Source organism: Bubalus kerabau, chromosome 19 (assembly GCF_029407905.1).
Source record: "Bubalus kerabau isolate K-KA32 ecotype Philippines breed swamp buffalo chromosome 19, PCC_UOA_SB_1v2, whole genome shotgun sequence".
NCBI classification, from domain to species: Eukaryota; Metazoa; Chordata; class Mammalia; order Artiodactyla; family Bovidae; genus Bubalus; species Bubalus kerabau.
In genome coordinates, this window is record NC_073642.1 from 12,358,364 (window position 1) to 12,371,417 (window position 13,054).

Below are 13,054 nucleotides of genomic sequence, written 5' to 3' on the forward strand. Positions count from 1 at the left end.
GAGGTTCGTGACATTGTACAGGAGACAGGGATCAAGACCATCCCCATGGAAAAGAAATGCAAAAAAGCAAAACGGCCATCTGGGGAGGCCTTACAAATAGCTGTGAAAAGAAGAGAAGCGAAAAGCAAAGGAGAACAGGAAAGATATAGGCATCTGAATGCAGAGTTCCAAAGAATAGCAAGAAGAGATAAGAAAGCCTTCTTCAGCGATCAATGCAAAGAAATAGAGGAAAACAACAGAATGGGAAAGACTAGAGATCTCTTCAAGAAAATTAGAGATACCAAGAGAACATTTCATGCAAAGATGGGCTCGATAAAGGACAGAAATGGTATGGACCTAACAGAAGCAGAAGATATTAAGAAGAGGTGGCAAGAATACACAGAAGAACTGTACAAAAAAGATCTTCTTGACCCATATAATCACGATGGTGTGATCACTCATCTAGAGCCAGACATTCTGGAATGTGAAGTCAAGTGGGCCTTAGAAAGCATCACTATGAACAAAGCTAGTGGAGGTGATGGAATCCCAGTTGAGCTCTTTCAAATCCTGAAAGATGATGCTGTGAAAGTGCTGCACTCAATATGCCAGCAAATTTGGAAAACTCAGCAGTGGCCACAGGACTGGAAAAGGTCAGTTTTCATTCCAATCCCAAAGAAAGGCAATGCCAAAGAATACTCAAACTACCACATAATTGCACTCATCTCACATGCTAGTAAAGTAATGCTCAAAATTCTCCAAGCCAGGCTTCAGTAATATGTGAACCGTGAACTTCCAGATGTTCAAGCTGGTTTTAGAAAAGGCAGAGGAACCAGAGATCAAATTGCCAACATCTGCTGGATCATAGAGAAAGCAAGAGAGTTCCAGAAAAACATCTATTTCTGCTTTATTGACTATGCCAAAGCCTTTGACTGTGTGGATCATAATCAACTGTGGAGAATTCTTCAAGAGATGGGAATACCAGACCACCTGATCTGCCTCTTGAGAAATCTATATGCAGGTCAGGAAGCAACAGTTAGAACTGGACATGGAACAACAGACTGGTTCCAAATAGGAAAAGGAGTACGTCAAGGCTGTATATTGTCACCCTGCTTATTTAACTTATATGCAGAGTACATTATGAGAAACACTGGACTGGAAGAAACACAAGCTAGAATCAAGATTGCCAGGAGAAATATCAATAACCTCAGATATGCAGATGACACCACCCTTATGGCAGAAAGTGAAGAAGAACTAAAGAGCCTCTTGATGAAAGTCAAAGTGGAGAGTGAAAAAGTTGGCTTAAAGCTCAACATTCAGAAAATGAAAATCATGGCATCTGGTCCCATCACTTCATGGGAAATAGATGGGGAAACAGTGGAAACAGTGTCAGACTTTATTTTTTTGGGTTCCAAAATCACTGCAGATGGTGACTGCAGCCATCAAATTAAAAGACGCTTACTCCTTGGAAGGAAAGTTATGTCCAACCTAGATAGCATATTCAAAAGCAGAGACATTACTTTGCCAACAAATGTTCGTCTAGTCAAGGCTATGGTTTTTCCTGTGGTCATGTATGGATGTGAGAGTTGGACTGTGAAGAAGGCTTAGTGCTGAAGAATTGATGCTTTTGAACTGTGGTGTTGGAGATTACTCTTGAGAGTCCCTTGGACTGCAAGGAGATCCAACCAGTCCATTCTGAAGGAGATCAGCCCTGGGATTTCTTTGGAAGGAATGATGCTAAAGCTGAAACTCCAGTACTTTGGCCACCTCATGCGAAGAGTTGACTCATTGGAAAAGACTCTGATGCTGGGAGGGATTGGGGGCAGGAGGAGAAGGGGACAACAGAGGATGAGATGGCTGGATGGCATAACTGACTCAATGGATGTGAGTCTGAGTGAACTCCGGGACTTGGTGATGGACAGGGAAGCCTGGCAAGTTGCGATTCACGGGGTCGCAAAGAGTTGGACACAACTGAGCGACTGAACTGAACTGATAGAAATATAATTCAAAGAGTATAGCTAAAAAACTGGAGAAGGCAATGGCACCCCACTCCAGTACTCTTGCCTGGAAAATCCCATGGACGGAGGAGCCTGGTAGGCTGCAGTCCATGGGGTCGCTAAGAGTCGGACACGACTGAGCGACTTCACTTTCACTTTTTCACTTTCATGCATTGGAGAAGGAAATGGCAACCCACTCCTGTGTTCTTGCCTAGAGAATCCCAGGGACGGGGGAGCCTGGTGGGCTGCCGTCTATGGGGTCGCACAGAGTCGGACACGACTGAAGTGACTTAGCAGCAGCAGTAGCAGCAGCTAAAAAACAATAGAAAAGGTACAGTGAAATATTTAAAATTTATAAATAATCCAAAGAGAAAGCAAGAAAAGAGAAACAAAGAAATAACAAAAAATAGAGAGTGCAGACAGGAAACCAGTAGTAAAATGTTTGACTTAAACTTAGACATATAGTTAAGTAAAAATACATTAAATGTAAATGAGTATAATACATCCCATGGAAAGAATTAAAAATTTCAGGATGAAAATAAACTAAGACTCAAGAATGGGCTTTTTACAAGAGATACACTTTGACTATAAAATCACAGATATATTGAAAGTAAAAGAATAGGGGAAAAAATATGCCATGGGGAAAGTAATTATGAGATTGCTTATGTGTGGGCACGTGTGCTCAGTCACTCAGTCATGTCCAGCTTTTGTGGACTGTAGCCTGCCAGGCCTCTCTGTTCATGTGAATTCTCCAGCAAGAATACTGGAGTGGGTTGCTGTTTCCTTCTCCAGGGGATCTTCCCAACCCAAGGATGGAACCCACGTCCCTTTCATCTCCTGCAATGGCAGGTGGGCTCTTTGCCACTAGCACCACCTTGGAAGCTTGCTTGTGTAGTTATATTGACATCAAACATAGTAAATTGGAAAACAGGAATATCATTACCAGAAATAAACTGGGTCACTTCATAATGAAAAAAAGCATCAATTCATATTGATAAAGATATTCACAACATAAAACAGTCCTATATGTATACTTGTTTAATCAGTTTCAAAGTAGGTGAATAAAAAAAATAGACCTATAAAGAATACTACATAAACTCAGACTCGTATTTAGAGATTTCAATATCTCTCTGTCAGTAATTGACAGATAAAGCTAACCAAAAAAATCATTACAAATATAGTATATTTGAACAACACTATAAAAAAACTTGACTTAAATTGACACCAACAGAAAATTATACGGATAACTGTGAATATGGATTTTTTTCAATATACAGGGATTGTTCAACAAGTTACACCACATGATGTACTATAAATTTCAATAGATTAAAAAAATGTTGAAATTTTATAAACTATTTTCTCTAACATCAATGAAATTCCATTAGAAGTCAGAAACAATAAAATAGATAAGAAAACGTAAAACATTTAAAATTTAAATGATAGGCAAATAACCCAGGGGTCAAATAAAATATCACAAGTATAATTAGAAATTATTCTAACTGAAGGCTAAGTACAAATATTACATATCAAAATTGGTAGGATGTAACTAAAGCAGCTCTTAGGGGAAATTTGTGTCTTTAAATGCTTGAAAATGAAAAGAGTAAATTAAAAAAAATAATCTGTAATATAAACTTCCACTTTAAGAAAATAGAGAAACAATAAAGTAAATTCTAAGACAGGAGAAGTGAAGCAATAAAGATCAAAGCAGAATGAATAAAATGATCAAGCAGAACCAATGAAATAGGAAACAGAAGAATAGAACAGAATAGAGAGAAGCAATAAAGAAAATTACCAAAGTAAGCAGCTCTTCAAAAAGAATAAAATTGTTAAACTGCTTGCTAGATTGATAAAGTAAAACGAGAGATGGTACAAATTATCAGTGTCAAGGAAAAAAAGAGAGACATCCTACAAATCCTATAGGAGTTAAAAGGATAATACTAGGATATTTGGGGGGGAAAAAAAGAAAAAAGCAATAAATTCAACAGCCTAAACAAAATTGACAATTTACTTGGAAAAAAGAAAACAACAACCTTCCAAATGGTAAACAGAAAGAACTGCAAAGTTTGCATAGTCAGTTCAGGATGCCACAGCAAAATGTCAGAGATGGGGTGGCTTAAGCAACAGAAATTTGTGTCTAACAGTTCTGGAGGCTAAAAGTCTATAAACAAAGAATCAGCTGATTTGGTTTTTGATGAGAGTTCTCTTCCTGACTTGGAGAAGGATATGGCAACCCACTCCAGTGTTCTTGCCTGGAGAATCCCTGGGACGGGGAGCCTGGTGGGCTGCCGTCTATGGGGTCGCACAGAGTTGGACACGACTGAAGTGACTTAGCAGCAGCAGCAGCTCTTCCTGACTGGCAGGTGGCTGTCCTGATATGACATCACACAGCTTTTCCTGGGCCCCCGGCTGTTTGTCCTGAGGGTGCTGGTGCTATCAGAACAGGACCCCATGATTATGACCTCATTTAACCTTAATTACTCCCTGGATGCATCATCTTTACACAGAGACACAAAGAGGGTTAGGACTTAACATGTATTTTAAAGAACACAAAACTCTATATATACTTATTAAAACATTAAATATAAAATTTGAAAGTTTCTCATTCTTCCTACCCCCTCAATCAATCAAAGAAAGGAACAAAAAAATCTCTTCAGACCCTGATGCCTTCAGTGGTAACTGCTTTCAAACATTTAAGGAAAAATTACTACCAATGTCACACAATATCTTTCATAACATAGGAAAGAGGAAAAATATCCCAACTTGGTTTATGAGGTCAGCATAACCTTGACACCAAAATATTAAGAAATAGAATACAGCAATAGCTAAAATATATATTCTGTCTAAATATGATTTTTCCCAGAGAGGCAAGGTTGGTTCAATATTCAAAATTTAAATTCATAATATTAATAGCAAAAAGAGAAAAATCACATGACTACCTCAATCAATGCAAAAAAATCATTTTTAAAAATTCAGTAGTCATTCATAATTAAGAAAATAAGAATGCTAGGAATATATAGCTCAGAAAACTAGGAGTATTCTTAACTTAATAAAGTGTTAGCTACAAAAATTTTTTATGTATTTGTGATATACTCTTGTCTTTCATGTAAGTGTCCACTAGTACCACAGCACTGGTGAGCCACACTTTTTCTTTTTCTTTTAATGAAAAACTGCAAGAAAGATGGAGAAGAGGATTGCACTGAGCAAGGCACCACAGTGTGGTCCTTAGATCCTTCCAACATTGTGTCGTCCTGAATTTTTTTTTTTTTGTCAGCCAGAAAGAATCCACATCTTCCGCATCTCACCTTACCTCAGTCTTGCAGATTTCAGTCTTCTCTTCTCTGGATATTGCCTTCAATATGCTATTCCCAGAGAAAGAAATTAATTACTGCTCTAACTCTTCCAAACTTGCAAATCCTCCTCCTGCTCTGCAGCCATCCAAGGCTCTGAGAGTCAAATTCTGATTTGTAATTATACCCATAAGTGGACCAATTTTATTAACCTTGACGCTTACACAATTTTGACAGTCCTCTTTAACAAAAATATTAATAATACACAACATCAGATACAAAGTGCAATATTTATTGAAAATGAAAATAGTGCAACAAATTGCAAATTTAAAAAAAGATTAATAATTGCCACAAATGTCACTAAATCCAGATTTTTACCATGATAAATTTCAAGTTAACAGTTTGGCATCTCTGTAATACCTTTTTCTTACATTTTTCTACATATACTTTGAGTACTTCTTCATGTAACTAACTTCATAATATTTCACTCTATAGAGAAATTCAAAAGATAAATTTTCTTTTCAACATGGTGATAATTAAGCTCTAGTATTTAAACTACTGAACATTTGGGAAAATATTTAAAAATTTACAACTGTCATTAATGACAATTTCATGTAAAATATAGAATTATTGTCAAACATAGGAAAATCGTTCCCAAGTCTTTTTATTAGGAGCTATAAGATTTCAGGGCATTTCAGTTTTTCTGAGGGGTGAAATAGTCTTTGACATCACTCATTAGCCAGTTTGCCTACTTCCGGGTAAGTAACATCAGTATTTTTAGCTTTCAACACAAACTGTTTATGTCAAATCACCTAATACTGATTTTCCCCCCAATGTATTGATGCTATTCACTATGTTTGATTATTTGTAGAAGTGTACTTGTAAGAGTGTACTTGAATGCATTCCTACCCCAGAATTGCTAATAATAAGTTGACTTTGCACAGAAATAATAGTGAATCATGTAAATGTATCATCATAAACTCAGACTAAACAGACTCCCAGTTCATCCTCTAAGGTAGGTCCCCAAAATGACTGGGATCAATGCAGTGTTCTACCCAGCATAAGGGAAAAGGCGAAATAAACAAAGTCAAAAAGGAAAGAGACAGAAATCTTAACCCATTACATTTAAAATATCTTCTGCACAAAATCAGATGACCATGGCATGCGGTGCTGCACCCTCTCCTTGGGCCTTCAAAGTCTTGAGCAAGTGAGAGGTCCTGAGGCCTAAGCTCCCTCAGTTTCCATGAGAATCAGCCTCTGGTTTTGCCTGTAACTATGTTTTCATCTCCGCTGCCATCTATAGATCTACTGAAAGGATATAACATGTCTATATTTCCATTCACATTTCTGTTTCATAAATCCTCTTATAGCTAACACAGTGCTCTATGCCTAAAATAGTTTCTTACTTATGGTGAGAGCAAGATATGAGCTTTTAGAATTAGTTGAATTGGACTGAATTTAATTGACAGTGTAAAAAATTTAATTGGGTTGGTTTTTATCCTTTTTATGCCTTATGGCAAATGAGAAGAATGCAGGCTCTAAAATTGCTTACTCGATTTTTTTCTTTTTTTTTTTTAATTTAGGGAAAGTTATTTCACCTTCCTTAGATTCTGTTTTCCAACCTGTGAAACAGGGGAAATAATACTATGCCTGAGACTGTTCATTGTCTCCCTCTATTCATTTTTGTCTTCTTCTGTAATCAGAGGAGATTTGACTTTGTTGGATGCAGTGCTGCCTAGAATAAAAGCTACGGTTCCTAGACTCTCTTGCACTTAACATCAGATGAATGAAATGTAAACGCCATTAAACTCCTTGCCAGAAACTTTTCTGAAGAGATCTGACGGACATCTCTGCCTTCCTTCATCTTTTCTTTGTCCCGGCACCCAGAACATACATGAGATGCTAGACCAGCCGTCTTGGACCGTGAAGGAGAATCGACCACACCTTCGAGCAACTAGAAACACGGGTGGAAAGGCTACTCACCTGGTGGGATTTTGAGAAGCAGAGTCACAGCGGCAATTGAGCTGCTCTCCTTTACGTATGTTTCTTGCAAGGAAATACTGTCCCCTGTTATTTCAGTCGCTATTATTTTGTGCTTCTGTTACTTTCACTGAATTGAATACTAATGACTGCCCTTGCAGGGTTTGTGAAGACTGAATAAGAAAGGTGCCTTGTACAGTGTCTTGCATAGACTTGGTGGCTAATCTTAGTAGTTGCTCAGCACTTTTTTTTTAATCTGGATAATTTTGGCTTGTCCGATAAAGTGGCCCTGAAAAGTATTATGTTCCTGATGCTGGCTAGTAAATATCTTCATTTCTTAATTTTCTAAAAATAAGCCTGCTTAATTACATCTGTGGATTAAATTCACTTAGCCTGATCTCTTTTATGAACTGTTAACGGGGGAACCTTCCAGGATGGGATTAAGTTTTTGCTACTGTGTAGGTTTCCCAGAATGAGCTGGTATGTAATTTTTCCTAGCATATAATTTTCATCTTATTTTCTATTTTTTCATCTTGCTGCTGTCAGCTATAACTTAGATAACATCTTTAAATAGATACCTGGAAGTTTAAAAAAGCAGTGTAATTTTTTTTTCTTTTTAATTTATAGCACAAGCATCTGTGTAGACAGTATACAAAATGACCAAATTTTGTCATTTTAATAAAAGTCCATGAATTTGGGTTGGAAGGGGCCTATGCCAGAATCCCCATGAACCTGAAATAGATGGGGAGAAAATGGCATTATTCTATCTTCCCAAGATAGGGATCTAATTCATATTATTATCATTTGTGAATGGAGGAAATTGTATACATGTTCAGTCCAACCTTCCTAAATTCTCATTTATCAAGCAAGTTTTCTTCAGTTACCATCAGTGGATTATTTCTCTCCTTTTGGACACGTCGTTTGGCTTCATTATCCTGCCAAGTTCTTTGGATCATGACTTATAGCTCTTTTCCACTAAAGATGCAAAATGCAAATAGAGTGTTAGACAGACGAGTAATTTTTCCAGGAGGAGGGCGATGCAGCGGGAGTGGCTCTCCCAGCCTTCCAGGACTTGGCTCTTTCTTCAATTACAGCCCCAACAACTCTCCTCCTTCAGAGCCCCAAGAGGTGACTTGTTAGAGAACACGCAACACACCATCGGCTCAGGAAGGGCCCCCAAATTAATCTCGCTCGGTACATTAGGAAACACTTCGCTGACATTTGCTGTCCTTGTCAGCCCTAATAAAGAGATTTTTACCTGTATTTGCCTATTCAACACTTCAGCCCCTCAGCCAATTTTGGAAATTATTTCTGATTTATGGCTTTCTCTCAGGCGGGTGTCACCCTGCCTGTCAATTATGCCTCAAAGCAAATGCTAAGTGAATGCTGGCTGGAAAATTAATAAGGGAAACCTTTACTCAAAAACCTAGAAAGAGGCTTGTAAAGAGGATCATTCAGCCTGGCAGTAACTCACTGACTGCCTGTGATATTTATAAGCCAGATAGAGATATGTGGAGAATTCAGTCACACACAGAAGGGAGAAGTATTTTTTCTCCCTCCATATTTGGAGTTTGGCCATTCTGGAGATTGCAAAAACCATGATGATGGAAGTTCAGTGGCTCAGTCTCTTCAGATAGAGCCTGGGTTATGCCAGGCTTTGAAGAACGAAAACAGTTTTTCTTAATTTTGTTAGTTCAGACGGTTCATTTTAGTGTGTGTGCATGCTCCGTCACTCAGACGTGTCTGACACTTTTGCGACCCCATGGACTGTAGCCCACAAGACTCCTCTATCCATGGTATTTTCCAACCAAGAATATTAAAGTGGGTTGCCATTTTCTACTCCAGAGGATCTTCTTGACCCAGGGATTGAACTTGAGTCTCCTGCATTGGATTCTTTACCACTGAGCCATCTGGGAAGCCCATATATAAGATATACGGAGTAATGCAAAATGGAAAATTGTGTGTGTGTGCTAAGTTGCTTCAGTCGTGTCTGACTCTTTGCAACCCTATGAACTGTAGTCCACCAGGCTCCTCTGTCCATGGGATTCTCCAGGCAAGAATCCTGGAGTGGGTTGCTGTGCCCTTCTCCAGGGAATCTTCCCAATCCGCAGATTGAACCCGCGTCTCTTGTCTCCTGCATTGGCAGGCAGGTTCTTTAGTACTAGTACCACCTGGGAAGCCCGAGTACTCAGCCATAAAAAAGAATGAAATAATGTCATGTGCAACAACGTGGATGGACCTAAAGATGATCATACTAAATAAATTAAGTCAGGCAGAAAAGACTACTATATGATACCACTTATATGTGGACTCTAAAAAGGAGTACAAATGAACTTATTTACAAACCACTTACAAACCTAAATAGAGACTGTTCATTTCAGCACAAATCCACAGACAGCACCTTGTTCTGTTCTTTTTTTTTTTTAATTTAAGTATAGTTGATTCACAATATTGTGTGAGTTTTAGGTGCACAGCAAAGTGATTTGACTGTGCATGTATCAGCTTCCCAGGTGGCTCGTGGCTCAGTGGTAGAGAACCTGCCTCCCAATGCAGGAGGTTCAGGAGACTCGAGTTTGATCCCTGGGTCAAGAAGATCCTCTGGAGGAGGAAATGGCAACCCACTTTTGTATTCTAGGCTGGGAAAATCCCATGGACAGAGGAGCCTGGTAAGCTGCAGTTCATGGGGTCACAGAGATTTGAACACAACTGAGCAACTGAGTTTGCATGCCTGCATGCATATGTATATATCTGTATAATTTTTTTGTTCGTTTCCATTACAGTTTATTACAAGATATTGAATATGGTTTCCTATGCTTCACACTAGATCCTGTTGTTTATCTATCTTGTATATGGCAGTTTGCATCTGTTAATACCATACTTCCAATTTATCCCTCCCCCTGCTTCTCTTTCGGAGAAGGCAATGGCACCCCACTCCAGTACTCTTGCCTGGAAAATCCCATGGATGGAGGAGCCTGGAAGGCTGCAGTCCATGGGGTTGCTAAGAGTCAGACACGACTGAACGACTTCACTTTCACTTTTCACTTTCATGCATTGGAGAAGGAAATGGCAACCCACTCCAGTGTTCTTGCCTGGAGAATCCCAGGGACGGGGGAGCCTGGTGGGCTGCCGTCTATGGGGTCGCACAGAGTCAGACACGACTGAAGTGACTCAGCAGCTGCTTCTCTGTTGGTACCCATAAGTCTGCTTTCTATGTCCATGAGTCTGTTTCTGTTTTGTAAATAAGTTAATTTGTAAGATATTTTTAAGATTCCACATGTAAGTGACACCATATTATACTCGTCTTTCTCTGTCTGACTTGCTTCACTTGGTATGATCATCTTTTGGTCCATCCAATGTGCACCAGAGGAACAAAATTTTCCAGTTTTCTGGCATTGGGAGGCTTTGATCCTCAACAGCTATGTGGATGTTAGATTCCAAAGAAAACACAAAGAGTAAAGATAAAACTCCAGATTTATTAATATGTATTGTTTTAGATTAGACACCTGCTTTTAATTGTCAAATTAAATAACATAACTAAAGTTTCAGAATATTGTGCCTTGTTATTGAGTTTTGGCCAATATCAGTCAAATTGACAATTAAATTTACAATTGTGTGTGTGTTAGTTGCTCAGTTGTGTCCGCCTCTTTGCAACCCCATGGTCTGTCCATGGAATTCTCTGGGCAAGAGTACTGGAGTGGATTGCCATTCCCTTCTCCGGGGGATCTTTCCAATCCAGAGATCAAACCCAGGTCTCTTGCATTGCAGGCAGATACTTTACAGTCTGATCGACTAAGGAAGCTAAATTTACAATTAAATTGATAATTTCTCTGTTCCCTCAAAAGCTTCGGAAGTAGCAGTATTTTCACTCTTTTATTTGAGAAGAAACTGGAAATCATAAAAGTTCAGGCTTATCCCAGTTCTAATACTCTTCTTGTGACTGAGCCTGGATTTGAACCTGTCTTTCTGACTTTTAAGTTCCTGTGTATACACACGTGCATACCCATGCACACATACGCACTGGAAGCAAAAACATGATTGTTTAGAACGAAATGATCTTATCTCTCCCTACAAATTAGTAGTACGGGAAGATCAACGGAAATGGAAAAAGGAAAATATCAGATGTTAATAGCAAATTAGAAAGAGGTTAGAGAGAAGAGGAATCTAGGGGAAAACTTTCTACTGAGTTATGTTTGTGAAGTGTATCACTCTGGGGCAAGGTTTTCTCAGCATGCACGTTTTAAACCATTTTTATATGCCCCATGTTGCTTGTCAGCAGGGATTTGAAAGGGATAAATGTAACCCCTTGAGGTTTCACAGCTTTGCACTTTGAAGAAATGAGCAATCCTTTGCCAGTTATCAAAAAACCAACATTTCACTGATGTATAGAACAGTCTTATGGACTCTGTGAGAGAGGGAGAGGGTGGGAAGATTTGGGAGAATGGCATTGAAACATGTAAAATATCATGTATGAAATGAGTTGCCAGTCCAGGTTCGATGCACGATACTGGATGCTTGGGGCTGGTGCACTGGGAAGACCCAGAGGGATGGAATGGGGAGGGAGGAGGGAGGAGGGTTCAGGATGGGGAACACATGTATACCTGTGGCGGATTCATTTTGATATTTGGCAAAACTAATACAGTTATGTAAAGTTTAAAAATAAAATAAAATTTAAAAAAAAAAACCAACATTTCTCAGAGAGATGGATGTAGCAACTTTGGGAATTACACGAGTGGAGGTAGGAAATGCTGGGCTCCAAAATCACTGCAGATGGTGACTGCAGCCACAAAATTAAAAGATGCCTGCTCCTTGGAAAGAAAACTATGACAAACCTAGACAGAATATTAAAATCAGAGACATCGCTTTTCCCACAAAGGTCCATGTAAACAAAGCTATGGTTTTTCCAGTAGTCATGTACAGATGTGAGACTTGGACCATAAAGAAAGCTGAGCATGGAAGAATTGATGCTTTTGAATTGTGGTGCTTGAGAAGATTCTTGAGAGTCCCTTGGACAGTAAGGAGATCAAACCAATCAATACTAAAGGAAATCAACCCTGAATATTCATTAGAAGGACTGATTATGAAGTTGAAGCTCTGGTTCTTTGGACACCTAATGTGAAGAGCCAACACATTGGAAAAGACCCTGAGGCTGGTAAAGATTGAAGGCAGGAGGAGAAGGGGGTGAGAGAGGGTGAGATGGTTGGATGGCATCACCGAGTTGATGGACATGATTTTGAGGAATCTCTGGGAGTTGGTGAGGGACAGGGAAGCCTGGTGTGCTGTACTCCATGGTGTCACAAAGAGTCGGACATGACTGAGTGACTAAACTGAACTAAAGATACTGAAAGATTGACCCATGGGGTGTCATAAGTTTTGCCTGTAGTCTACTTGCAGTTCAGTTTTCTTTGCTCAGAGCTGTTGCCTTAGTATTCTGGATCCTCCCTCCTTCCAAAGTAAGCACTGGCTTTCTAAATTGACCTTTGGAGAAGCACTATGGCATGGGTGAATCCTCAGGACCTGCAGCCCAAGCTCCATGCTTGCCATTGTACCTTTAGGAGCTCTGCTTTCAAATTCCGGAAATGACAAACTCCACTTGCTCCCTTGGACATCGATGTGTTGGCTACTGATGGGTTTTTCTAAAGGAGACAGTTGGCATAGTGGTTGAGCCCACTGCCTCTGCTCACTATTGTGTTCTACTCCATCAGCTCTCCTGCCTGAAGAAATAGATCCTGACCACAGTCAGTTCAGTTCAGTTCAGTCACTCATTCGTGTTCGATTCTTTGCGACCCCATGAATCGCAGCACGCCAGGCCTCCCT